General features: G+C 40.7%; 1 pseudogene; it reads left to right on the top strand.

The window, feature by feature from the left end:
* The first annotated feature begins 916 nt into the window (after positions 1 to 916).
* LOC107974050 (NADH dehydrogenase [ubiquinone] 1 beta subcomplex subunit 4-like) lies at positions 917 to 18757 on the top strand (annotated as a pseudogene).
* The last annotated feature ends 9072 nt before the right edge of the window (positions 18758 to 27829 follow it).

Raw genomic sequence — 27829 nt, 5'->3', positions numbered from 1 at the left:
ATCTCTACAAAAAAGATTTTTTTAATTAGCTGGGCGTGGTGGCATGCCTGTAGTCCCAGCTACTCAGGAGGCTGAGGTAGGAGGATCACTTGAACCCAGGAGTTCAAGGCTGCAGTGAGCTATGATCACACCACTGCACTCCAGTATCAGTGACAGAGCAAAACGCTTTCTCTTAAAAATATTAATAATAATAGTAAGAGAATATGGCAGCAATTGGTAAAAACAAAATGCAGTATATATAATGTTTCCTAATTCAACATAACAACAAGGGGTTAAATGATGTGGATTTGTAGCTTCCTGTTTTGTCCAATTATCTTTAAGCCATCTACTCCAGCAACAAGATGTCAGATTTCATTCCACATTCATCAAATATTCATGTGGCATCCACTGTTCTTCCAGGGTAAACACTGTATTTCTTTAAATGCCTTCCGAGACTCCCAGTTCTGCTTGGGCAACACAGAAAAATTTAAGGCAAAATTTAACACATTTTATTTTACACATTGTATGTAACTTTTAGTCAGTATATAAGTTACCTAGATTCAGTCAACATTCATTCAACAAATATTTATCAAATACCTGCCATGTGCTAGGCATTGTTCCAGGCACTGAGGTTATAACATAAATGAAACAAAATAATTTTAATCACAGAGTTTACATTTTTGGTGGAGAAGGCAGACAATGATTAAACAGATAAACATATACATACACAAATATATATACTACATGTGTATTCAAATATATACATTATATGTATATACAAATATATATACCACATGTATGTATACCTAAACACACACACATCCAATGGAGAGGACAGAAGTGCTATGAAGAAAAAATTGCAGGGTAAGGCACACAGAGAGTGATAGGAGTGTGGGTGTTATTTTATATACGGTGTCAGGAAGGCCTAGCTGATGCAATGACATTGGAGCAGGGACTAAAGGAGTTGAAGGAGCCAGCCCGAGGGCATCTGAAGGAAGAACGCTGGCAGAAAGATCGGCAAGTGCAAAGACCTTGAGGTGGCATGAACAGGTTTGGCATGCACAAAGAAGGTGTTAGAACAGGGAGGTTTGAGTGCTGTTTGGAACTATATCAGGGACTGACCATGTAGAGCCTCACAGGCCCTTTTAAGTTCCTTGGGTTTCACTCTCTGAGATGGGATACGTTATGCAGAGGAGAGTCTTCTGGTTATAGCAGGATGACTCTGACTGTAGTGAAGAAAATAGACACTGGTTAAAGGGTGAGGGGTAGGGGAAGGCAGAGTCAGGGAAGTGAGTTTAGAAGACTATTGCAGTAATCCAGGCAAGAGATGGTGCCGTGATCTGGACTTGAGTGGTCGCTGTTGAGGTGGTATAAAGTAGTCAAATTCTGGACAGATTTCAAATCTGGATCCAAAGGCATTTGCCAATATGGAGAGTAAGAGAAAGATCAGTCAAAGATGACTCCAGGCCGGGCGCGGTGGCTTATGCCTGTAATCCCAGCACTTTGAGAGGCTGAGGTGGGCAGTTCAAGAGGTCAGGAAATCGAAACCATCCCGGCCAACATGGTGAAAACCCGTCTCTACTAAAAATACAAAAATTAGCTGGGCATGGTGGCACATGCCTGTAGTCTCAGCTACTAGGGAGGCTGAGGCAGGAGAATAGCTTGAACCCAGGAGGCAGAGGTTGCAGTGAGCTGAGATCATGCCATTGCACTCTGCACTCCAGCCTGGGTGACAGAGCAATACTCCGTCTCAAAAAAAAAAAAAAAAAAAAGATGACTCCAGAGTTTTTGGCATGAGCAACTAAAAAGGGAGGTATCATTAGCTCAGGTGAGAAAGACTATGAAACACATAGAAGGAGAAACTTAAGAGTTTGATTTTGGGCATGTCTAGTATGAGATGCTTTTAAACATCTGATATGGTTTGGATCTGTGTCACCACCCAAATCTCATGTTGAAATGTAATCCCCAGTGCTGGAGGTGGGGCCTGGTAGCAGGCGGTTGGATCACGGGGGCGGTTTCTAATGGTTTAGCACCATCCCACTAGTGCTGTTCACATGATAAGAGTTTTCAAGAGATCTAGGCATTTTAAAGTGTGCGGCACCTCCCCTATCTCTCTCTTCCTCCTGCTCCTGCCATGTAAGATGCCTGCTCCAGCTTTGCCTTCCACCATGAGTAAAAGCTCCCTGAGGCTGCCCCAGGAGTAGATGCTGCCATGCTTCCTGTACAGCCTGAGAAACTAGGGGCCAATTAAACCTCTGTTCTTTAGAAATTACCCAGTCTCAGATGTTTCTTTAAGCAGTGTGAGAACAGATAAGACAAAATCCAAATGGAAATGTTCAGTAAGCAGGTGAAGATGAGTCTGGAGTTTAGGATGGAAGCTAGGGGAGATATAAACTTGAGAGCTGTGAAGGTGTGTAAAGCCACAGGACAGATGCCTTGTAGCTGTCCACACTTAGAAATCAGGAAGATGAGGAGGAATCAAACCAGGAGACTGAGAATCAGCAGCCAATTTGGAAGGGGAAGAAGCAAAAGACTCATGTTCTGGAAGCCAAATGAGGAAGTTATCTCCAAAGGACAGAGTGATCAACAGTGTTAAGTGGTCAGATCAAATAAGGTAAGGACTGAGGGATGATCCCATGTAAGATGTTTAAATGGATGTCTGGTTTCAGTTTCTAACCAGCGAGAAAATCTGATGAAGATAGTGGCTACAAAATAAGGAAGTGGGGACTGATCAGGAAATGAAAACTATAAAGAAAAAGGCCACTTGGGAACTACAAGCAACTCTTTTCCAGCAGGGTGGATCGGAAGCAGAGGAGAACAGGATGGAAAATGTTTATTTTCATAGTTCAGTGGTGAATCCAGAATTTTTCTGCAGGAAGAACCTGGGTCAACATTCTGATTGGCAGAAGAGAGGTGGGCAACTAGTCTTGGAAATGCATTTTATATTAGATTAAGAAAATGCTATTGTCCTTATCAAAGAATTGGAGAAAGGAAAGATTAAAAACTCTTCCAAGCATCCCCTTGGAGCCACCATTGCCCAGACTTGAGGACTGCCACATATGGATGTTAGCCTTGCACAGAGCTGCCTAATAAGGGAAAGTGGGGTCTGAAATCCATCCCATGCTCTGCTCACCAAACCATGCCCTAAACCTCCCAGGTATGCCTTTTCCTAATTTGCATATATACCAGCCGTACGCTGCATTGATGCGATAAAAACTGTTTTTTTCATCCCAATGGGCTCAAACTGTATTTATCTATTAAATTCTTGTATTAATGAAGAGAACTGCCAGCACTCAACTCTCTAACTGAAAATTATTCAGAATCTGTAAAGTGTTTTTTAAAGGTGAGCTATTCTTACTTTCATGTCCATATCCTCACAAGGCATTTATTAGTGTTAAAACTTTCAAAGTCATTTGACTCTTACTATTAAAACATGTCTACTATTGAGAAAACAAAGCCATGAATTAAATCTGACTTCAATAAATTTTCACATGCCTTCCTTGAACCAAGCAATTGATACTTGCTTATGCCTCAACTCTGCAGCCCTTGTCTGAAAATCTTGATTTGTAGCTCACTAAGGTCAGTATGTTCCTACTATTGTGGCTTTGTTGGCTCCCTCTGGTGGATAAATTATGGGAACCTTAATTTTAAGTGCTCTTTAACAAAAAGCTTCAGCATTTTTTGCTTTTTAATTTTTAATTTTTTTATTTCAGTAGGTCTTTGGGGGAACAATGGTGTTTGGTTACATGAATAAGTTGTTTAGTGGTGATTTCTGAGATTTTAGTGCACCCAGCACCCCAGCAGTGTACACTGTACCCAATGTGTAGTCTTTCTCCCAAGTCCGCAAAGTCCAACATATCATATGAAGATTTGTATCTTCATAGCTTAGCTCCCACATATGAGTGAGAACATAGGATGTTTGTTTTTCCACTCCTGAGTGACTTCACTTAGAATAATATTCTCCAATTCCATACAGGTTGTTGCAAATGCCATTATTTCTTTTTATGGCTGAGTAAATGGTATATATATACATATACCACACTTTCTTTAGCCACTCATTGACTGATGGGCATTTGGGCTGGTTTCATATTTTTGCAATTGCAAATTGTGCTGCTATAAACATGCTTGTGCAAGTATTATTTTTGTATAATGACTTCTTTTCCTCTGGGTAGATACGTAGTAGTGGGATTGCTAGATCAAATGGTAGATATACTTTTAGCTCCTTAAGGAAACTCCACACTGTTTTCCACAGTGGCTGTACTAGTTTACATTCCCAGGTCCCAGCAGTGTAAAAGTTTTCCTTTTCACCACATCCATGCCAGCATCTATTATTTTTTTATTTTTTGATTACGGCCATACTTGCAGGAGTGAGGTGGTATTGCACTGCGGTTTTGATTTTCATTTCCCTAATAATTAGTGATATTGAGCATTTTTCCATATGCTTGTTGGCCATTTGTATATCTTCTTTTGAGAATAGTCTATTCATGTCCTTAGCCCACTTTTTGATGGGATTGTTTGTTTTTTTCTTGCTGAGTTGTTTGAGTTATTTGTCAATTCTGGATATTAGTCCTTTGTCAGATGTATATTTTGCGAATATTTTCTCCCACTCTAAGGATTGTCTGTTAACTCTTCTGCTTATTTCTTTAGCTATGCAGAAGCTTTTTAGTTTAATTAAGTTCCATCTATTTGTTTTTGTTTTTGTTGCATTTGCTTTTGGGCTCTTGGTCATGAAGTCTTTGCCTAAGCAAATGTCTAAAAGGGTTTTTCCAATGTTATCATCTAGAATCTTTATGGTTTCAGGTCTTAGATTTAAGTCTTTGAGCCATCTTGAGTTGATTTTTGTATAAGGTGAGAGACAAGGATCCAGTTTCATTCTCCGACATGTGGCCTGCCAATTATCCCAGCACGATTTGTTGAATAGGGTGTCCTTTTCCCAATTTATGTTTTTGTTTGCTTTGTCAGAGATCAGCTGGCTGTAAGTATTTGGGTTTATTTCTGGGTTCTCTATTCTGTTCCACTAGTCTATGTGCGTATTTTTATACCAATACCACGCTGTTTTGGTGACTGTGGCCTTATAGTATAGTTTGAAGTTGGGTAATGTGATGCCTTCAGATTTGTTCTTTTTGCTTAGTCTTGCTTTGGCTATGTGGGCTCTTTTTGGTTCCATATGAATTTTAGGATTGTTTTTTCTGGTTCTGTAAAAGCTTCAACTTTGTGAAGCCTTGAGGGCTTTGCTGTTCAAAGTGCATACAGATTTCCTGTGATTATAAGCTAAGTAGATACAGGACATTTTTGGGAGCAGTAGGTTGGGAGATGCCAAGGAAGGGATAGCCAGGGTGGCAGTGACAGTCTTGTAGACATGTGTCAGATGGAATCACTCTTGATAGGCAAAGGGCTTTAAAAAATGTTTAATTGGGTATAACATACATACAATAAAGTGTGCAAATTATAAGAGTACAGATACGTAATATGTATCCAACACCCAGATCAAAACCATTTCCAGAACTTCAGGGTAAGAATTTTTTTAGTTGGTTTTGCTTATTAGCATTCAGGTCAATTTTGAAGCAGAAAAAACAACTTGTAATTACAGGATTGCAGCCAGTAGTGTACCCAAATGAACTGTGAGGAATAATTTGTTAAATGCATTGAGGTGAAAAAATGTTGGGCACAGAGGTCGACTCGAAGGTGGCACACAGAAATTATTATCCTACACTCTGAGGTGAAAATTACTCATTTTTGTCCCTTGCTTGGTTGTGTTCATCAATTTGCTCTTTTTTGAACAATTTTCCAATTCTATTCCCTTTCTTCAGTTCAAAACACTGAGTGTTGTATGCTCAGGACTGTGGATTCAGAGAGGAATAAGTTGTGGTCCCTGCTTCTCAAGAACTGATAGACCAGTTAGGTTTAAAGCAAAAATAGGAGATGGGTGACTGTAATCCAATGTGTTAAGTGTGTCAGTAAGAAGAGCTAACATGATAGAGCATGTCCTGTGTGCTAATCTTTCTTCTCAGCATGTTCCCTGCATCTTCCCATTTAAAACTTATCACCACTGTTCTTCCATTACTGGTGAGGAAGCAGAAGCACGAGGAGTCTGGTGATGTCCCCAAGGACTATGTGGCTGGTGAGTGTGGCTGCCAGGACTTGGCTCACGCATATCCACTTCTCAAGTGTGGTGTTGGAGGCACCTGCTGGCAGGGAGATCTTTGAATATCTTGTCCTTTGAGCTGCCCAACAAGCAGCAATGCTCAACACTACAGAAAAAAAAACATGCCAAACAGCTTCTTTCCCTGATACAGTCCTAGTCCAGCCCCAAACTTGCCATTTCACAGATTCAAACAAAAGCTGGCTGCATCCTTGTAAAAATTCAAAGGCATGTTTTATTTTCATATGGAATACAGCAAAGTGTTGGATTACTCCAGAGTGAACGCTTGACTATTCATTGTTATAGCATGGATTTCTCCAAATCATAGGTAATCAACATAATTAGTTGTCAAGCATTTCAAACAAAACATTTGTTTTGTTTGAAACAGGGTCTCACTATGTTATCCAAGCTGCCCTTTACCTCCTGGGATCAAGCCCCAGCCTCCCAAGTAGCTAGGACTACAGCCATGTGCCACTATGTCTGGCTATGTGTCAAGCATGTTTTTAAAAATAATTTCTATTTAAATTGCTGGTTGAATTGTCCACTAATAAGTGATTTTTTTTCAGTATTGAAAGCACAGTAGAAAGAATTATTGTAACCTTAGAGAGCTCCATATAGTTCAAAACAGATCAGTTTGATGGTGCAGGATTTTGAAATCCCACCTGAGAGTGGTGTTTGCATCTTCCTCCTATCAGAATTTGCTAAAGCAGGCAAAGACTGAGGACAAAGACAGCAGAGCCTTCCCACATAATCACAGAGTCCTTGCTCTTCGAACAGAGGTAAATTCTGTTCATCAGCAACACTGTGATGGCTTCACACTTAACACTCCTTAGAGGACAAGGGCCAAATTTAACATAAACTAAATTTTGTTTATCACAGGTTAGATGCAGGTGGGAACAGGAAAATCATAACAAGGTCTAGTAGTAGTTTTGATGGTGCTGATGTAGGAAGTGATTTTCAACTTCTTCAAGCCGTCCTATACAACATCAAGGTTTGCTGTGAAAATGATGTTTGTGTAATCATTAGAAGAGAGAATAAAGGTGGAAACATTTGAGTTCCAACATTTATCATGGCTGCCCACTTCCAAGACTAGACCACAGGCCTCAGGAGCAGAGTCACATTGTGAGCAGTGATTGAGTTTCACCAATGAATGTTATCAGATTGAGCTTTACTGGGGCTCCAGTTCTTTGTGTCTAATTCATAATTTTGTTATGGTCTCCTAGGTGTATAAGAATTGTAAACACAAGCATTTATATATTTGTATGTTTAAACATATGTTTAAAACAAGATAATAAAAGACTTTAGCATTAGAAGTCCACGGGAGGTTTGTTTTCTCCCTAACAGTGTGGGGGGGGGGTCTGCCTATAACTCATTTGAGAAATGCTGTACTGTAAAGCGTGGGCCTACAGAGGGAGACAAACACAGGCCTTGCTTTTCAGGAGCTCACATTGACAGAATTCACCACAGTGGACACAAGTGAAGAAATTATAAATGAACTTTTTTGAAGTCATGCCACTATATTTATTGCTGTTTTGTTTTTTTGTTTTGTTTTCTTTTGTTTTAACTCTCTGGCACCTTTAAAAGTTGCTGCTCAGCAAATAACTTTTTTCTGTGTTGCCTATTGGGATCTCCCCCAAACATCCTTGTTGATTTTTTTTTCAATTTGCATACAGTAAAGTTCACCCTTTGTAGACTACTGTTCTATGGGGTTTGAAAATGCATAGAGCCATGTATCCACCTGCCCAAGTAATGTATAGAACCGTTTCATCACGCTAAAAATTACTTCTCATCCAGTCCCTTTGTAGAAAACCTCTCCCGTTTCCCTCAACCCTGCTAACCACTGAACCACTGACCTGTTTTCTATCCCTATAGTTGTGCCTTTTACACGATGTCATAAAAATGAAATCATATAATATGTAGGCTTTTGGGTCTGGCTTGTTTCACTTACAGAATGCATTTAAGATCCGTGTTGTTGTGTAAATCGATAATGCATTCATTTTTATTGTTGAGCAATAGCCTACTGTACGGATATATCACAGTTCCTTATTCCATTACCTACTGAAGGACATTGCAGCTGTTTCTCATTTGGAATGACTGTGAATAAAGTTGTTATACACATTTTTATATGAATTTTTGTATGAACATTAGTTTTCAACTCATTTGGATAAATGCCTTGGATTGGGATTTCTGGATCATGTGGTAAGTATATGTTTAACTTTATAAGAAATTTCCAAATTGTCCTCCAACCTGGTTGTGCTATTTAGTATGCTCAACAGCAATGAATGAGAGTTCCTGTTGCTTTGCATCTCACCATACTGCCACATTTTTCTCTATTCCAGAAATTCTGATAGGTATGTAGTGCTATCACATTATGGTTTTCATTTACATTTTTCTGATAACAAATGATGCTGAACACCTCTTTTATATTTATTTGCTATTGATATCTTCTTAAAGAAATATCTGTTCAGATATTTTGCCCGTTTGTAAGATTGGGTTGTTTCTTATTACTGAGTTTTAACATGTCATTATATAGAGAGAGACATATTATATATACACTCTGGAAACGTGTCTTTGTCAGATATGTGATTTGCAATTTTTTCCCCAGTCTGTGCCTTGTCTCTGTGCCAGTCTTTTTATTTTCTCAACTGCATCTTTGGCAAAGCAAAGATTTAAATTTTGATAAAGTCAAATTTATCAGTTTTTTTCTTTTATGGATTGTGCTTTTATTGTTGTATCTAACAACCCATTGCCAAACCCAAGATCACACAAATTTTCTATGTTTTCTTTTAGACATTTTATAGTTTTATGTTTTGCATTTAGGTTTATTATCCATTTTTAGTTAATTTTTGTTTAAGGTACAGGGAGATTCATTTTTTGCAAATGGACTATTCTGGCATCATTTTCTGAAAAACTATCCTATGTCCATTGCATTGTCTTGGCACCTTTGTTAAAAATCAGCTGACAATATTTCTGTAGATCTATTTATGAATTCTCTTTTCTGTTCCATTGCTCCATGTGTCTGTCCTTTAGCTTATTCAATACTGTCTTGATTAGTATAGGTTTTGAATAAGTCTTGAAATCCTAGAGCATGAATCCTCCAACTTTTTTTTTCTTTTTCAGCATTGCTTTGGCTATTCTAGGTCCTTTGCCTTTCTATATAAGTTTAAAAATTAGCTTGTCATCATCTATAAAAAGCTTACTGGATTTTGATTGGGATTTCATGGAATCTACAGATCAAACTGGGGAGAACTGGCCTCTTAATAATATTAATGCTTCCAAATCATGAACACAGTGTATCTGTCAATGTGTTTAGATTTTTCTTTAATACCTTTCATCAGTGTCATTTTCAACATATAGACCATACACATGTTTTAATAGACTTATACCTAAGTACTTAACTTTTTCAGTGCAATTGTAAATGATCTTGTTTCTTAATATCAAATGACAACTATTCATTTCTGGAATATAGGAATATGATTGGTTTTTGTATATTGACCTTTTTAAATGTACTTATGAGTTCTCGGAGTGTTTTGTATATTTTTGGAATTGTCTACATTGATAACCATGTCATCTTCAATTAAAGACAGGCTTATCTTTTTCCTTTCAAAGCTGTATGCTATTTATTTGTTTTTCTTGGCTTATTTCACTGGCTATGACTTCCAGTCTGGTGTTGATTGGGGATAGTCAGAGAGGACATCCTCGCTTTATTCCCAGTTTTGGAGGGTAAAACGTTCAGTATTTTACTCTTAAGTATGATGCTAGTTGTAGGTATTTCATAGCTTTCCTATATAAAGTTAAAGAAGTTCTCTTCTATTCCTAGTTTTCTGAGACTTTTGTCATGAATGGATGTTGAATTTCATTGATTTTGTTTTTGTTTCTATTGAGATGAATGTATATAATATAATGAATTACATTGATTGATTTTTTAAATGTAAGCCTGATTTTCTTTCCTGGGATCTGATATAAACCCCAATTGGTTATATACTATTCTTTTAATATATTGCAATGTTTGATTTGCTAATATTTTGTTGAGCATTTTTTGCATTTATTTTCATGAGGTATCTTGGGCTATAGTTTTCTTTTCTTGCAATGTGCAAGCTGGTTTGAGTCTTAGGGTAATGCTTACCTCACCAGATGAATTCATAAATGTTCTATATTCTGGAAGATATTATGTAGAATTGGGATTATTTCTTGCTTAAGTGTTTTGTAGATTTTATCAGTGAAACCATCTAGGCTAGGAGTTTCCTTTTTAGAAGTTTCAAAACTATAGTTTCAATTTCTTAATAAATATTGGAGTATTCAGGTTAGGTATCTTTCTTAAGTGAGTTGTGGTGGTTTGGCTCTTTAAAATAATTGTTTCATTTTATCTAAATTGTTGAACTTATGGACATAGTGTTGTCTGTACTATTCTCTTATATTTTTAATGTCTGTGAGATCAGTAGTGATGTCCTTTGTTGCATTCCTGATGTTGAGAAATTGTGTCTTCACTCTCTTTTTCTTGGCCAGCTTGACCAGTGACTTATCAATTTTATGACTTTATCAAAGAATCAGTGTATTAGTCCATTTGAATTGCTATAAAGGAATACATGAGGCTGGGTAATTTCTAAAGAAAAGAGATTATTTGGCTCACTATTCTGCAGGCTGTACAAGCATGGCACCAGCATCTGCTTGGCTTCTGGTGAGGAAGCTTTTACTCATGGTGGAAGGTGAAGGTGGAGCACACATGTCACTTAGAGCAGGAGCAAAAAAGAGAGGGAGGAGGAAATGCCAGGCTCCTTTCTAAACAACAAGATCTCATGTGAACTCATTACTGTGGGGAGGGCACCAAGCTATTCATGAGGTATCTGCCCCTATGACCCAACCACCTCCCACCAAGCCCCACCTTCAACACTGGGAATCACATTTTAACATGAGATTTGAAGGGGACAAACATCCAAACTATATCAATCAGCTTTTGGTTTCATTGATTTTATGTATTGTTTTCCTATTTTCAATTTCATTTATTTATGTTCTATATTATTTCCTTTCATCTGGTCACTCTGATGATATTTCTCGGCCTAGCACTCTGAGCCTGTGGTGGGCATGGCGGCCTCTAAAGATCTCCAAAATGCCTTCGGGGTCATTCTCTTGTTGTCTTGATGAATAGCACCTGGATTCCTTCTATCCCTACTAATTTCCTTATCAAATGGTCACTTGGCCACACCCATGATTTTCTTTCCTAAACATGTTTTCTTATTCTTTACGTGGCAGACTGAGATTTTCTGAATGTTTATGTTCTGCTTTTCCTTTCATTGTAAATTCCATCTTTAAATTGTTTCTCTCTTCTCACATTTTACTATAAGCAATTAAGAGAAGCCACTTAGCATCCTAAAATACTTCTCAGCTTCGAGATTTCTTCTGCCAAATATCCTAGTTCATCACATTTAAGTTCTGCCTTTTCCATAAAATCCTAGGACATGAACATAATTCAGCTAAGTTCTTTGCTACTTTGTAACATGGGTGGCCTTTCCTCCAGTTTCCAATGTTTGTTCCTCATTTTCATCTACAACCTCATCAGAATGTCCTTTACTGTCCATACTTCTACCAGCATTCCATTCATGACCACTTGAGTAATCTCTAAGAAGACTGGGGCTTTTCCTACACCTCTGTTCTTCTTCAGAGCCCTCACCAGAATCACCCTCAATGCTCTTAATGTATTCTCACGGCAATATAGGCTTTTTCCAGCATTCACTCCAAAACTGTTTCAGCCTCTACTCATTACCCAGTTACAAAGTTGCTTCCACATTTGTAGGTATTTATTACAGCAACACCTCACTCCTCTCGTACCAATTTCTGTCATAGTCTGTTTTAGACTACTATAACAAAATACCACAGACTAGACAATTTATTTTAAAGAAACAGACATTTATTTCTCACAGTTCTAGAGGTTGGCAAGTCCAAGATCAAGGTGCTAGCATCTGGTGAGCCAGATGCTAGCTAGAGCTCCTTGCTTCATCCTCACATGGCAGGAGGTGGAAGGGAGCAAACCTACTCCTGCAAGCCCTTTTTATAGCAGCATTTATCCTTTTACAAGGGCAGAGCCCTCATAATCTAAACACCTCCCATTAAGACCCATCTCTAAGACATTGTTGCATTAGGGATTGAGTTTTTAACACATGAATCTGAGGGGGATACATTCAGAACATAAGAATGTCTGTCAGTAATTAGAAAATTGCCAGCAATTATTTCTTAAACATTTCTTCTACCCATTCTTTCTTCTCATTCTGGGATTTCAAATTATGTATATGTTAGACTGTCTAATATTGTCCCATAGCTCTTGGAGATTTTGTCCTATTTTTTTCCACTCTGTTCTCCTTCTGTTTCAGTTTGAGTAAATTTTATTGACCTATATTCCACTTCATTAATTATTTCCTTGACTATATCAAGTCTACTGGTAAGCCCATGAAAGACAGTCTTCATATCTACTACTGTGTTTTTGATGTGTAGCATTTTTAGTTGATTCTTTCTTGTTGTTTCTATCTCTCTGTTGAACTTATCTATATGATCTTGCATGTTGTCCACCTTTTCCATTAGTCTTTAACATATTTGTCATAGTTATTTAAAATTCCCTGTCTGATAAATCCAACATGTTTATGAGGCTGGTTCTGTTGATTACTTTGGGAAACACAGTTTTCCATACTGTGTTTTTTCTTGCCTTTTTGTGTACCATGGGATTTTTTGATGAAAGGTAAATATATTATACAGGGCAGTAGATACTATGTAAATATTTTTATGCTTGGAACTGAGCATGCCTTTCCTTCTGCTAGACTTTTAATGTGGGAATTTGTGTTAATTTAGTCCAGAGTTGGACTGGAAGTTTGTTATTGCTATGGTTACCCTCAGGGGTCCAGAAGCTTTAAACTCCCCTAGTGATATATTGTTTCTGTCTCTTCTCTTGGTTTTGAGTCTCCCCTTTGCGCTATCCTCCAGAGAGAGTCTGTATGTAGTTCTCCAAACTATATTCTGATGCAACTCTTGTTAGCATGGTGGCTGAGAGAGGGAGAGGGGTGACCTCTTATATTCTTACGAAGCATCAGTCTTAGCAGAAACTGAAAACCTGGGTCTCAGTGGCTACTGCAACTTTTCCAGCTGTAGTGCTGGCCTAGCAAATATTCCTGCCCTGCCCCCCAAAGTGAAGCTTCTTTTCCCTCATATTCTCCTCTCCTAGCTGCAGTCAGTTTCCAGTGGTACAGTTTTGACCAACTTCCCTTTGCAGATTAAAGCTTTGTTGGGTAGGGAAGATGAAGGGAATGTATCAGGGTGGTGTTTGGGCAGTGGCTGCTATTCCCCTTCTCCAGCCAGCATCTTGGAGGACATTTTCTGAGGCTTCTCCTTGATCTACCCTGTGAGCTCCTATTGTTCTTGGAGGGAAAAACTGTAAGACAGTGTGAACCCTCTGTGTCTGCAGCCCCTGGGACTTCACACTCTCATGCTAGTGTTACCGGAAACTGGTCCTGATCCACACCCTAAGAAAGGGTTCTTGGATCTTGTGCAAGAAAGAATTTAGGGCGAGTCCATACAGTAAAGTGAAAGCAGTTTATTAAGAAAGTAGAGGCATAAAAGAATGGCTACTCCATAGACAGAGCAGCCCCGAGGGCCACTGGTTGCCCATTTTTATGGTTCTTGATGATATGCCAAACAAGAGGTGGGTTATTCATGCCTCCCCTTTTTAGACAATATAGGGTAACTTCCTGAGGTTGTCATGGCATTTGTAAACTGTCATGGTGCTGGTGAAAGTGTGTCAGTGAGGACAACCAGAGGTTACTCTTCGTGGCCATCTTGGTTTTGGTGGGTTTTAGCCGGCTTCTTTACTGCAATCTGTTTTATCAGCAAAGTCTTTATGATCCGTATCTTGTGCAGACCTCCTATCTCATCCTGTGACTTAGAATGCCTAACCATCTGGGAACACAGCCCAGTAGGTCTCAGCCTTATTTTACCCAGCCCCTTGGAGTTGCTCCGGTTCAAATGCCTCTGATACTAGCTCACACTTGGCCTTTAGCAATTCTTTAAACATTTCTAGCATAATCTTCTTACCAGTTTTTTATGGCATTTGGCAGTATCTGTTCTAGGTAAGCGTATGCTTGAATACTGTTTCTCCCTGCAGGCCCTTGTGTTTCTCTTGGTTTTAAGAAAGTTATTTGCCTATAACATAAGTTCTCTCATAGGTTCAAAAAAGTTGTTAATTTTGTAGTTTATCTAGTTTTTTTTTTTCTCATTGTTAGAATGGGAGAAGTACTTTTCTAACCTCTTAAATCTCCGAGCTTTAACAAGAACCATTATTTATTTTAGAATTTTAAATTTCTCCAGCATTAACTTGATCTTGAAAGTTTTAGAGAATTTTTGCAACAGCCCCAAACCATCTTTCTGTGTATATTTGGAAATTAGAACTGAGAATCACTAGTAAAGATGGTATAAAAATGAGAAAAAAATGAAATTTGGGGTCACTAAATTGTATTTTTTTTTTCTTTTCTGTATGTTTCTCTCACTCAAACTTGGAGCTGGCTGTGTTTCATATGGGCTCAAGGAAATTATTTGGTAGCACAGAAAGCAGAAATAACTCCACGAAGTTCTGGGTTTTGGGCCAGGCACAGTGGCTCACGCCTGTAATCCCAGCACTTTGAGAGGCCAAGGTTGGCGGATCACCTGATGTCAGGAGTGTGAGACCAGCCTGACCAACATGGAGAAACCCCATCTCTACTAAAAATATAAAATTAGCCAGGCGTGGTGGCGCATGGCTGTAATCCCAGCTACTCAGGAGGCTGAGGCAGGATAATCACTTGAACCTGGGAGGCAGAGGTTGCAGTGAGCCAAGGTTGTGCGGTTGCACTCCAGCCTGGGCAACAAGAATGAAACTCCATCTCAAAAAAAGAGAAGTTCTGGGTTTTGTTTCCAGAAGCCTGAGCTCACAGTAGAACTTAGAGCGTTTACAATAAAGAAGGAAAAAATGGGAGACTTGTTAGAAGAAACAAAAAGGATAACTGGAGGAATAGAAGGCTTCCTAGAGTAGAAAAAAGGTTCCTGCACCAGAAGTGGAGATGAAGGGAGGCCTTGGAATAGACAAGAAAAGATGCTGCAAGTGTAGCAGGATGAGCCGCAGACAAAACCCCTCAGACACTGAGTTAAAGAAGGAAGGGCTTTATTCAGCTGGGAGCGTCGGCAAGACTCACGTCTCAAAAACTGAGCTCCCCCAGTGAGCAATTCCTGTCTCTTTTAACGGCTTACGTCGGCATGAGAGGGTCGTGATCGATTGAGCAAGCAGTAGGTACGTGACTGGGGGCTGCATGCACCGGTAATCAGAACGGAACAGAACAGGACAGGGATTTTCACAATGCTTTTCCATACAATGTCTGAAATCTATAGATAACACAAGCAATTAGGTCAGGGGTTGATTTTTAACTACCAGGCCCAGGACACGGTGCTGTGCTATCTGCCTGTGGATTCCATTTCTGCCTTTTAGTTTTTACTTCTTCTTTCTTTGGAGGCAGAAATTGGGCATAAGACAATATGAGGGGTGGTCTCCTCCCTAACAAGAACCCATAGAGAAAGAGCTGCATGCAGTATCTAGGCAAACAACACCCCTAAGCCATCTTACAAGAGAGTCCCCTGTCTTAGGTGTGGCTTGGAAGCATCAAAATGTCAGCAGTCCTGAAAAGCCCTTAAGATCATGGACAACGGAACTGTTCGTGGAAACCTGTGGAACAGACGAAAACACCGAGTCTCCATAGACACCTTCACACTGCAGAATATGCTGGGCACTGACATGACCTTGAGAAGGGAGGGGAGGCTCCGACAATGACTCAGATTATATTTTCTCATGAGCCTGGAGAGATTAGTCAAATTTAATTGATTTCTAGAAAATAAAGAGATTTAGTATTGCTTGCATACCTTAATTTGTAGACTGAGAATCATACCTGCTACAAAAGTAATCCATTCCCAGGCACCTAGTTATCATAGTTTCATTGAAAATATTTTATATTTTAGTAACTGAAGAATTTTTCCACTCCAATGCGTCTGAGGGATTCAGCATGCCCTCAATTGTAATGATTCCTTCTGGGGTGCAGTGGGGTGGTCAGGGCAGCAAGGGAAAGGCACTTTGAATAAATCCCCAGGTGATTCTGAAAAGGACTCCCTCCACACACTCACTCCCTTTTTCCACCCCTTCTCTGAGAATCTGTGTTCACCTCTTTTGGTCTATGTGTATGTTTTTCAATTTGGACACTAAAACAAAGACACAGTTTGACTCTTGTAAGCAAGAGGTGTGTTCTTACAAAGGTGCACGTAAAGCAAATATATCTATATGCAAACATGTAATGCTATATACATAGATTGAAATAATTGCTGTTAATGGCATTACAGACAACTAAAGAATGGGTATGTTTGTGAATCTGTGGCTAAGAGAGAAAAATCCCTAGATTTCCTTCTAGGAAGTCGTTATTGACTTGGGAAACTGTCCCCGATCTGACCCAGCCTCCCACTGAGGTTGTAAGAAGGATCAAGTGAAACACACATAAGCATCTGAATGAAAATGTCCCCAGAGTGAACAATTGAGAGAATTACCACTATCCTCCCATTCACATCTGTTGACTGAGGCCCTGGAGCTGGCATACTGATGAGAGATGCTTGACATTATCATAACAGAGTTGTGTGACTTTTGTTGGTGTTTCTGCCAATGAGGCCTCATTGGGGTATGGCACATTATACGTTACATTTTCTAGAGCTTCTATCTGGTGCCAGTGTGAAGAAACACAGCTAGAGACCTGGTGATGGGACTTATTTTCTTATTTCTGGAAATGTTTCACCACCGAAAAAGCCACTGCAACCTGCTATCTTAATGCTACAGTACATGTTGGGCCTATTTCTCTTGTCTAATAAAATCATATGATAGCACATCTTCTCTCCCCTGGGTGGAAAAAAGGCCTGAGGCAGGGATCCCTTGGAAATTGCAGTAAAAAGCAAGAACCAGGTAAAAGTAGAGACTTCGAAAAATCTGGGTTAAAGCGTTCAAACAGCAAGCTGAGAGTGGTAGGTTATCCCTTGTGATTTTTCAGTGGAACACAGAAGACATACCCTGGTTCCACTAGACAGTGCAGGGGTCACAGGAGGCCACTGCAGAAAGTCCTGGGAGTTGCCCAAAGGCTCAGCTACTTGGACCTACTAATAGAATAAATCACTGGGAACAGAAATATCCTGTCAAGAAATTGGATGAGATGTGTTTTTCAGAGTTTGCTTTTAGTATAGCACACTGGTTAAGAATTCAAGCTCTACAGTTAAAACCAAATTTGAACCCCAATTCTACCACTTAACTAAATTGGGTGATCTCCAGTCACTTACTAAAATATAAACAGGGAATAGGATTATACCCATCTGAAAGGGTTGTGGTGAGAATTAGATTAGGTAATGTATATTCAGTGCAGAGCCTAAAGAACCACACAATAAATGTTAGATACTGTTAGGCATACCCGTTCCTTTGAAAATACCTAAGCTACTATCTACTACTTTGTACTGTTACTCAGAGGTCACTTCAGAATGAACCTCCTTGAAAAGGAATGTCTTTGACACACAGGGGAAGAGTGGAGATTTGCATTTTTATTATTTCACTCACTGAAGAGAGAGAATATGGAGTTCTTTACAGGGAACTTGTTGGGATCAAAAAACCAAGTTCTTTAAGTGGGAGTCCTAACATATAGGGACACTAAATTGCCCCTAGTCCTCAGATCCTTGATAGAAACTGTGACCCAATGTTAGATTCTTTTGGGTTCAAGGGACACAGACCCAAATTTGGTGGTTGGGGGTTATTGTAAGAATGAACAGGAAAGTGAGAAAATGGAAAGGAACATTCAGCAGCCACACAACCACACCTTGTGGAGAACTTGGTGGGGGGGTGGAGTTCACAGCTGTTCGGGCTCTCAGATCCCAGTGGCACCCCTGGCCCTGGACATCTCATTGCCTTCTGAGGCCAACTTCTCATTGCTCCCCACACTAGTGTCTCCACTTAGCACCTTGCTAGCTGCTCTGCCAACTTCCACATCTGCCTCTCTTGCTTCCCTCTCCCCTTAAGATTTATATGCAAAAGAGAGAATCTGCCTGGGATATTTTGCTATTTTCCGTAAGAATTCATGAGAATTCTTATTCATGAAAGCATTGGAATTCCAAAAGAACACAAAGAATGAGATCTGGGCTGGGTGGCCAAGATGTAGCTCCCAGTATACTCCATCGCGACTGGCCACTCTGCCCTCAACCCTCAACCCAGCTGAATACGACATATCTCTGGAGACCCAGTGGGCACAAGCTGAGCGATTGGCCATAAGGGCCTGGCCTAAACAGGAATACCTGCTTCAGTACAACAACCCTAACTGCCAAGGGCTCATCCAAGATACTGCCTTGATTTGTTGGACCTATGCAAGATCAGCAAGTGTCTATCCCAATTTCAGACCCGCTCCCAAAAACCCTCTCTTGGGAGCTCTCTGTGGAATTGGGCCCCTCTTCTTCTAGTATTATGTTTTCAAAACTGACAGGGATAGAAAAGAAAAACTTATCCAGGAAGGAAAATTGGGCTGAACATTTAACATCTCATGTCAAGTCTGGCAATGGCAATGATGACCATATGCATTCTTTTTTTTTTTTTTTTTTTTAAACAGGGTCTCAGTCTGTCACCCAGGCTGGAGTACAGTGGCGCAGTCTCTGCACCTCCTGGTTCAAGAAATTCTCCCATCTCAGCCTCCAAGGTAGCCAGGACTACAGGCGAGTGCCACCACACCCGGCTAATTTTTTGTATTTTTAGTAAAGACAGGGTTTTGCCATGTTGGCCAGGCTGGTCTGGAACTCCTGACCTCAAGTGAGCCACCCGCCTCAGCCTCCCAAAGTGCTGGGATTACAGGCATGAGCCACCGCACCTAGCCGACTGTATGTATTCTTGCTTAAATAAATATTCTCTTAATCATTTAAAAAAAAAAAAAGGACTGAATTCTTTCATGAAACGATGGCTTTGTTGCTTTTACTCTTGGCTTTACATTGCGTATTAGCAAGAGGGTCTTGAATTTAGTGGCTGCCTCCACCGGGATACTAGCTTAGGCTCTTAGGTCCGAGACCTCTATCTCTTAGGTGCAGATGGAAGATTTGCAATAAAAGATATCAATTTTCTGCCATTATTACTCTCCACACTTGTTCATATGCTAAGTTTAAAATCTATATTTCCGCCGGGCACAGTGGTTCATGCCTGTAATCCCAGCACTTTGGGAGGCTAAGGCAGGCACATCACCTGAGGTCAGGAGTTTGAGACCAGCCTGACCAATGTGATGAAACCCCATCTCTATGAAAAGTACAAAAATTAGCTGGGTGTGGTGACACGGGCCTATGATCCCAGTTCCTCAGGAGGCTGAGACAGGAGAATCGAGAATCGCTAGAACCTGGGAAGCAGAGGTTGCAGTGAGCTAGATCGCGCCATTGCACTCCAGCCTGGGCAACAAGAACAAAACTCCGTTTCAAAAAACAAATCCGTATTTCCAGTCTGATAACATTTTGCTTACAGGATAAACTTCAGGTTAGTGACTTTTAGTTTATTTGTTCAATGGAAGTACAATGTATGGCAAATGCATTAAGTAACATCAGGATTCCCTGGCATGAAAAGCTGGAGGACTGACTCAGCGAGAGTTTCCCTAAAGTACCTCTCACATGGGCTTTCCAGCTGGAAAAGAGAAACAGAACCTAAATGACCATCATTTATGATGTCACTTTTACTCAGTTAACATGTAAAATGTCATCTCAATTTTACAGAAAATTCATATGAAGGCTGATGTGACCTTCAAATTAATTTCTGTCTTGATAGGTCTATAGGTTGTAAAATTCCTAGATGGTATAATGGCCAGAATGTTGAGTTTTTCTTAAAAATTCAGCAAAAAGGCATTCTCTTCTTGTTGTAGCAACAATTACAAGGTTATGACATGTGACAACAAAAATACCTAGATTTAAGGATAATTTTACTTCAAACTACCAATTAAATATATAATTATGTGGACGAGGCACTATGGCTCATGCCTGTAATCCCAGGACTTTAGCAGCCAAGTGAGGCAGAAGGATCACTTGAGGTCAGGAGTTTGAGACCAGCTTGTGCAACATGCCAAGACCCCAGCTCTACAAAAATATATTTTTTTAATTAGCCAGGCATGGTGGTGCACACCTATAGTCCTATTTACTCAAGACTGAGGTAGGAGAATTGCTTGAGCCCAGGAGTTCGAGGTTACAATGAGCTATAATGGCACCACTGCACTCCAGTCTTGGCAGCAGAGCTAGACCTGTCTCAAAAATAAATAAATTAATTAATTAAATAAATATATAATTATGTAATCACATATGTAAATCTTGGCCTCCTTGTACTTTCAGTGCCCCCAGTTCAAATGCAAAGGGTATTTTTAGTTCCTGTTTTTCCTTTTTATCAAGCTTGATCAGTGAACGAGAAAGTCTTATCAATCATCTACTTGTTGGAAAGCGTAGAGCTTTTGAACCACACAGCTCATTTCAAAATTAGAAATGCCTCCACTGAGGGGCCCATGTCAAGACCTTCCAGAGGCAGTTGTCACTAGATCTTAGGTCTGACATGTGTCTTTGGGTAAAAGCAGCTAAGAAATGTTTCTGGAGATGGTATGGGTGGAGAAAGCAATAGAAGTCGTATTTCTATTTTTTAACAAGTAAATCCCAATTCATATTTGCCAGAAAGCAATATAACTATTTCTCGCTAAAAGTGTTTGTTCTAAAATGTTTGCAAAACAAAATTATTTTTAAAGTACGGCATACTTTCCCATTGACACATTCTAAAGATGCATCCTCAAGGAAAATTTATAGGTGGCAGAAAAATATTTTCTTACTATTCATAATAATCACTGACATTTACTGAGGGCTAACTACTTGCCAGGCATTGTTCAAAGATCTTTACACAATTCTTTCATTTTATTCCTCACAATGATCCTACTAGGTATTATCTCAATTTCCCAGGTAAGAAATGTAAGACCAAAAGAGTTTAAGTAAGCAGCCCAAAGTCTTATGGTTGGGGTAAAGAAAAGATTAACTCAAGCAGTCTGACCCCAAGGCACCCCCGTTCCCCACACCACTGTGCTGATATCAACACACACCCAGGCTCACCAGGAGGAAGAGGGCATGTTCCTGGTCTGCCAAGCACTGAGATAAAAATACACTGTAAGTTGGATCATGGGGTGTGGGGTCCTCATCTCCACCCTTGATAACATCCTAAGAATTCATCTAGGATGAATTCTGTTTTTCTTGGCTTTAAACTCATTCATTGTAGATGACTGGATAATGCTAATTGCATGACATAGATTCACTCATCATAAGGGGTTATGAGTTAATGTGCTCCCTCCCTAGGGGTATTTACAGCATTGGTAGTTGAATATTAGTTTATGTTAATTGAATGAAGATACTACAGTTTCACAAGTGCTACTGAGAAACAATTGGAGAAATCAGACAAGTGAAGGTTAAAAAAATCTTTTTTTATTATTTTTTTAAGAGATAGGGGTCTGTTGCCCAGGCTAGAGTGTAGTGGCACAATCATAGCTCACTGCAGCCTTGAGCTCCTGGGCTCAAGTGGTCCTCCCACTTCAGCCTCCCAAGTAGTTAGTAGTTAGGACTGCAGGTGTGCACTACCATGCCTGGCTAAAAACCTGTTTTATTAAGGATAAGTTAGATTGAGGAGTAGGAGTTAACTGTGGCACAAGCAGACTCTCTAATGTTTTTCCCTAGGTCTAACACTTGGTACATCTCACTCAAGGAAGGGTTGGCTCCTCAGAGCACACACACAGAGCAAAACAGCTGCATCATCTGCATCTGCTATGTCTCTACACTGGAACAAAGTGAGAGCTAGGATTTGAGACCTGGCCCTGGAAGCAGAGCTGGGTCCTAACCCCATCATGACTGCCACCCACAAGACAGGAGGTGGGCAAAACACACCCACCCTCGGGGGGAGATCCGAAGAAGAAGGAACAGGAAGAGCAGAGTTTCCCATGAGCCTGGAGAAACTCCCCACTTCACCAGGCAGCTAAATCATGACTAGTCCCTCAGGGAAAAGTGAACAGGGCTGAGAGGGGCTAAAGCTACTTTTCCCAATGCTTTCAAAAGAATGAAAACTCCTATCATATTGTCCAAAGCAGGAATGCACGAGGGAGAAGGAAGGTTCCCAACAATGCAAGAAATTATGTCAAATGCTCTATGCCTACTGGTTGCTGCTTTACAGACACATTGCACATAGAGCGAAAGTTCCTGAAGGGTTTATTGTTCTTCAGAATTTATTTAAGATTTGACCAGAACCTTGTAAAAAAGGATATACCAATCCCACTGGCAACAGGCAGCTGGTAATGCACCCATAACATCCTAAGAAGAGTGCTATACAGGAGAGAAGCTTGTGACTTCCCCTGGATGAGAAGCAGCAGAAGCCTATTTGAAATAAGGAAGCATCATCTTTAAAGAGCCTTTAATTAATATTGTATCACTTCCAGCCCTGTAGGAATTCAACAATGGAGCAACCCAACCAAGTACAACTGGTTGAAGATCAATCAGATTTGGATTTTCATGTGACAAAGATTTTTTTAAAATATAAAGCATAAGAATTTACAATCATCTCCTTCACCATATTTTAGGGAAGATTATTGTTTCAGTGGCTCAGTTCCTATGCCTTTGGATGCCTTTGGTGTGCTGGTCAGAGAAATGGGTAGAAAAGATAAAGTATGGGGAGAAAGTAAAGAGAGGTTTACTTGATCTACATGGGAAAGGGCATAGAGCCACCTAAGGAGGCAATGAAAACATTTAGAACTCGGCAAGGATAGCAAGACAGAGGGAAGGAGGGAGTGTCAAGAGAGGCAACCTAGGCTGGAGATTTTGAAAGAGAGAAGAGAAATTTCAGTAGCTGCCATGAGCTGTGGGGTTTGAGGGAGACAGGAATGGAAAAGTGGATTTGTTGCAAGTTTGAATAGGCACTTCAGAGTAACTCTCTTTTACTCCTATTCAAGGAAAGCTTCAATATATTAATCATTCTTCAAGAATTTGGAATGGTATTTGTTTTTCTCTTGCATATGTTATCATGAGGTAATAGGCTTTAAGGAATGGCAAAGAAGCCCAGATTTATTTGGATATATCTATTTGAATCTTTCTAGAGTGAGTTATTCTGTGGGTACTGTGCTTGTCCACAAAGTATAAAGTGGTGATTGTAAAAGGATGTGCCTGGGAAGCACAGAGTACAGGATGTGACAATGCCTCAGCAACAGAGTGGTGACAAGGCTATGTTAGAAGGGGGCCCAGCAGAAGCCAGAGACCTGAGTGCAGCCACTTCTCCAGCACACTTCCCGTCACCTATCAGTGACTCCCCTGACAGAGACTCATGGTTGGTCTTCAGCACATTGTCTTTGGGTCTTCCATTCTGCAGGATGTTTGCCAGAGAATGGCCAGCTGTGAGGTGAGGCTCCACCTGCTGGGCACAGGGTCACGGAAAGTCACTGCTCTGGAATTAAAAGTGCATCACTTCAGGATCAGCACTGGTGCTGCGTGAGTCTTCACCTACTTGGCCTCAGTTTCTTCACCTGTAAAACAGCTGTCTTGGGAAGATGGTATCAATGATCCCTTTCAGCTCTTATGCTCAATGATACCTTTCCAGATACTCATTCCTTACTGTAGCTATTGCTCCCACTTTGTCTTACCCCAGGGCCCTGGCCATCTCCAACTCTTCACCTAGATGTTTATTCTACTCACATCATGGCCCTCCCAGTTAGACCTAACTGGGCGTGAGCAAAAACACTGGGGCTGTGGCTAGAGTGCCAAAGCTGCCTGCTCCTGAACTGTAAGCTCTAGACTGGCTGGGGGAAAAAAGAGGGCATCTCATCAGTGACCCAGGCACTCTGGGAACCATGTTCTGCATGCCCCTTCTCCACACACACAGAACAAGACAGTAGAGCCTGTCTCTGGAGCTCAGACAGCTTGCATAGCAGGAGGAAGCAGCTTTGCTTTTCTCCAGACACTTCTCAGAGCCACTGAAACAGCAACTGGATAAATATAGGAGGATGACGCATCAACTCTGAGTGAATGTGAGTGCATGAGCGTGCGTGCACAGACAAGCCGGCAAGCTGCAGGCTGCCACGTGGCTCTCAACCTCCAAGAATCGACACACGGGCTCCCAGAGCCAGAAAATCTTAGCAAAACTTGGTGTCATCAAAGAATCTTGGCAGGAGGGTGATCTGAGGCCATGAGCGCAGTCATGTCCTTGGCTCCTTGGAGCATTCACGGAGGTCATCCTCTGCTCGGCCCTGGCTATATATAGTCCTGCTTTCTCCAGTGTGCATACAGTCTTTCTGAATGAAACACCAGAAATCCTCCCAGGCTCTGTGAAAGCATCAACTGAGTGGCATTTGAAGGTCCTAGAAAATGAGTGGAGGAAACAGAGGAGGTGTTTTGCTCATTGTGAAAGGCAAACACTGACTTGGAAGGTTTTGAGGTAGGGAATATGGGCCAATCTCAGCACTGCCAATTTTTAATTACTAGCACAATTAGCAGCCTGGCCTAACAACAAGCCTATTTTGTAAAGCTCTGTTTAAGAACCAGCAAATTGTGGCAATAGCACTAAACAGATGAATAGCACATTCATCATATCCCACTCTCTGAAAGCAATGATCTGCCTGCACAGTCCTGAACTTATCACAGCCTCTACCACCAGCAAATACCTGACATCCTCTTCTTAGCCCTGACTAAATTGGCATAAGAGTAAGAATCATGTCTCCATAAAGGCCGTCTTCCTGTGGTTGATCAATCACATTAAGTGAACTATATTAAATCAATGCAATATACATCAACATTAGCTTCTTGGGATAAAATAAAATAGAATCTCCCTGTCCTCTTATTATCATCTCTTGTCATGACCACTATTTGAAATAATTTTGAAATATTTAATGTAAAGGCATACAATCCCTAATGATTGTGAAATAGCATCTCCTTGGAGATAGGATTTCTGTGAGAGACCCAGTATCCATGAGTGTCCATCCGGCCTTGATAGAACTCATATGTGGTTGAATCTGTTACTTAGATCAAACCTAAGAAACTCACACAGGCCAAGATTGCTCCTCTGGGATGTGCAAGATCCCTGAGGAACAAGAGGGGCTCATAAACAACAATAGAGGATCTTTGTAAGGAAAGGGAAGCTGTAGACTTTTGTAGACCATAAGACTTCATCTCTAGGACTGAGTTAGAGAAGCAGAAACCATAGACTTTGATAAGCACCTCCTGAACTTTAACTGAGCCCCTAGCTCTTGTATTCTTGGGTCAAGACAAGTGATTGCTGATTCTTCACTGAGCTAAACTTTAGGCAATCATGGTGGAAGGAACCTCAGACTGCTCAAAGAAGATCTGGGTAACTCCCTACCTGCAGAACAACACTGATTTTAGCAGAGTATGCTGTACCAGAAGATCAGCAGAGGACAGAGTAGTGTTAATTGCAGAGTTACTGTATTAGGCTGCTGTAATAAAATACCTTAGACTGAGTAATTATAGGCAACAGAAATGTATAAGCAACAGTTCTGGAAGCTGGGAAGTCCAAGATCAAGACACCAGCAGATTTGATGTCTGGTGAGGGCCTGCTTCATAGATGGCCCCTTCTTGCTGCATCCTTGTTTGGTGGAAAAGATGAACAACGTCCCTTGGGCCTCTTGTATAAGAGCACAGACCCCATTAATCACCTCCCAAGGCCCCATCTCTTAATTGCACCATGTTGGGGACTAGGTTTCAACATATGTATTTGGGAGGACACAGACATTCAGACCACAGCAGTCACTAAGAAGAACTTGCTCCCAAATATTGCCCCACTTCATGCCTAATTCCACTATTATAAATCTATTTACTGGAGACAATCATTGCTTCTCTTTGAGAATCATCTACAAATACTGTGCAAGGGAATGTCGATCATTCCCCACCTTCTCCTGCTCATACCTACAAACATACTTCCTAGGGGTCCTGACCAGCTGGCTTCCACTTAAGTTAGGCCAGAGGGAAATCCTAGCAGGAATTAGAGGGCAGGGGAAAGAAATAAGTGGTAGCATTCCAGCCCCTCTGTCTCTCTGTTTGGGGGTGTCTCTGGCAGTGTCCACATTTCCCCTGTGGTCACACCAGGCCTCCAGTGTTGTCTGGGTGGTCCAGGCACATCTCCTTGATACCTCTAGTTCTTGCCATTGCTAATCTTTGCCTCTACATCTCCTGTTTGCTCTTCAGCTCTCACAACCCATTTGTAGCTGATTCCCCTATTCATTTTCTTTATTGAACTACCTGACTTGGGCTGTTTTCTTGTCTGTATCCTAACTTACTCAGAGGGGTACTGATATGGTTTGACTGTGTTGCCACCCAAATCTCATCTTGAATTGTAGCTCCCCTAATTCCCACTTGTCGTGGGAAAGACCCGATGAGAGGTAATTGAATCAAGGGGTGGGTCTTTCCTGTGCTGTTCTCATGATAGTGAACACGTCTCACAAGATCTGATGGTTTTATAAAGGGGAGTTCCCCTACACAAGCTCTCTTGCCTGCCACCATGAAAGACATGACTATGATCCTCATTCACCTTCCGCCACCATTGTGAGACCTCCCCAGCCATGTGGAACTGTGAGTCAATTAAACCTTTTTCCTTTATAAACTACCCAGCCTTAGGTATGTCTTTATTAGTAGCATGAGTACAGACTAATACAGTTAGCATATAGATGTATTATAAGTGAGCTTAATTATTATTTTTTCTCTCCAAGACCCTATAGTAGAAGGGAAGTCCCAGGAAGCTCAAGAAAGAAGGATTTAAAAAGGGAGAAAAGGTGAATTTTCCCCAGGTCTTCTCTACCTACGAAAGGTCCCCCTGACTCTAGCGTCGTGTGGGAAAGCCATAAAGCAGCAGCTCCCTTCCACAATGCTGACTTGTTACTCTCTGGCTTTACATCATGGAATCTTTGCCCCAGCTGAAATCTGTTTGCTGGCATCTGTGATTCGTGAGCTCCCAATTGCAGACTTTTGCATACCCATCTCCTCCCCTATGACCACCTCTCCCCTACCTTCCTCTCTGTCTATATAGCTATATGGCTCTTCCTCCTTGACAAACCAACTTAAAGCCTAAAATCTGAGCACTGTTATTGTTATATAGCCTGTCAGCAAGTTATAGGTGCAATCTGAGCTTAAATCCTCCTGCATTCTTTTGTTCATTTGTTTGTTGGTTTGTTCTTGCCAGAGATCTTGCAGTTTTGATTATAGGTGCTTTCCTATTTGGCCAATAGAATTTTAAGGTCCATACAGATATAAGACAATGTCTGCTATTTCTTTTGCTGCTTGTTCCTGCCCTTCCCTCTGTCCCTCCAGCTCCCAGCAATTATAACATCTAGAACCGCTCTAGTATGTCCAACAAATATTGACATGCTGCCTAAACAAAATTCCTCAGCTAGAAAGACTAGGCTTATACCTATTTGTCAAGACGGCATGCCTTCTGTAGGAGGAATGCTGGTCTGAAAACCCTCAGACCTGTTCTGTCTCTCACAGAACATCCCCAGTAGAATGCAGTCTCCAGGCACAGGATTTGGTCAGTCATTATTTTCATTTCTCCCTGGGCCTTGTGTGCTTAAACTCTATCTGCAATGCGGTTGTTTTTCCTTCAGTACAAAC

Source organism: Pan troglodytes, chromosome 3, assembly GCF_028858775.2.
Source record: "Pan troglodytes isolate AG18354 chromosome 3, NHGRI_mPanTro3-v2.0_pri, whole genome shotgun sequence".
In the NCBI taxonomy this organism is placed as follows: domain Eukaryota; kingdom Metazoa; phylum Chordata; class Mammalia; order Primates; family Hominidae; genus Pan; species Pan troglodytes.
This window is presented reverse-complemented; position numbering and strand designations above follow the sequence as displayed.